Consider the following 1,669-nt stretch of genomic DNA (forward strand, 5'->3'; position numbering starts at 1 on the left):
ACAGTCTGAGCATGCGTCTGTGGGGAAAGTAGGTCAGCAATGATTGACAGCTCCGCAGGTCACCCAGGGGGCAAGGACTGGGTGAGCCTTGGAAATTTCCACTCACAGCTTCAAACTGCGCATGTCAGTTTAACCTCTTCTGTGCTGGCAGCATATACTCAAAGTTTTCCATGACAAGGTGGAGCACACAATATGGAGGGCAGGGCTGTGGGGGATGTGCAAAGCATCCTGGGATGCTGGGGGACTGTGAGTTAACTTGAATCTGGAGTGGATCTGCGACACGAGTTTACAGATTTAACCTATATCAGTTAAGTCTGTTACTACATCCATCCAGGTTTATCTTTGAAAGTGGTTTATGTGCACTGAATTTCTGGTGTGTTACAGATTTGAACCAGTTTCTGATCACTTATACCAGTTTGTGTAATTTGTGTCTCTAGCCTAAATGTTTTAAGGGAGACTTGCTAGTATTGGTCAAAGCTTGGCAAGTATCAATACATCTTTTAAAAAAAATAACTTTGTTTCTGTAAGTAAGTCACAAATTATGTTGCTTGAGTAAGTTATCTTGATGTGTAAGTAACATGGATTTACAATGGAGTATTTGGAGGTGTAAAGGAAATTTGTAGTATAATAAATATACTTCAAACTTTGGAAGGATCAATCAGCAAATGATTTTTGTTAACCAGCTACTTCTTCAAGCCCATCCTGTAGAAAATTCTACAGTTAGAGGAAATGGATTTTACCAGTGAAAGTAAATACACATATAGAGCTGCATCTAAGGCTACTATTATATCAATTGGTTTCTCTAGATGTGTTAGTATGTGCTAAGACTTTTATAGGCTTTTACAACTCTCTTGGCAGGCCCTGAAGATGCATTGTATCACAAAGATCATTGCTGAAATATCTGAGCACTATGATAGGATTATTAGTGGGGAAGAAGGTATTCTAGCAAATAATAGAAACAAGAGAGGATTTACTCTTCCATTAACCTCCTTCACTCAATGAAGCCTCATCAAGGCCAAGCACCTATCTATTACATTTCAGAATATTTTGGCGATATAAATATTTAGCACTATAGTTGCACCTTTAAAGTGTTTAGCTTTTCACTTTGTACATATACAGCCATATGTAAGCTTGCAACAGGCAAATAAAACATTTTCTAAATGGAAACTCTCAGAACACTTGACAATAGTGTGAGTTTGCCAGCTCCATTACGTTCGCATCATCTTGGCTCTCAAAGCTGCTGCAAAGTAGTTCTCTAACTCTGAACATGTGCCTTGCATGAGTTGCGCAGGGGTGATATTTTTAAATTGGATTCTGGTCTCGAAGAACAAGAGTAAAATTGCATGCATAGTAACAAGCTTTTTTGGTTCAAACTTGTCCAACCATTTCAGCCTGAGGGTGATGCATGTTGCCTAAAGAGGGTACACATCAAAACACTGGAGCTCTTTTTCTTTCTTCTGGCTGTTCTGAGGGAGAATGAGCGACTAGGGCTGCGCGAAGCTTTGGTAGCTGATTCAATTCTGAGGAGATTTGACCCAATTCAGGGACCGAATCTGAATCAAATCTGGAAATCAAGTAAAAGCTTGGAATCAGTTTGAAGCATCTGAATCAATATGGAAAAGCTTTGGCTAATTCAGAGATTTGGCCATAGACTAAGCAGGCAGGTAAG

This window comes from Crocodylus porosus, unplaced genomic scaffold, assembly GCF_001723895.1.
Source record: "Crocodylus porosus isolate Cpor-Errol unplaced genomic scaffold, CroPor_comp1, whole genome shotgun sequence".
Taxonomy (NCBI): domain Eukaryota; kingdom Metazoa; phylum Chordata; order Crocodylia; family Crocodylidae; genus Crocodylus; species Crocodylus porosus.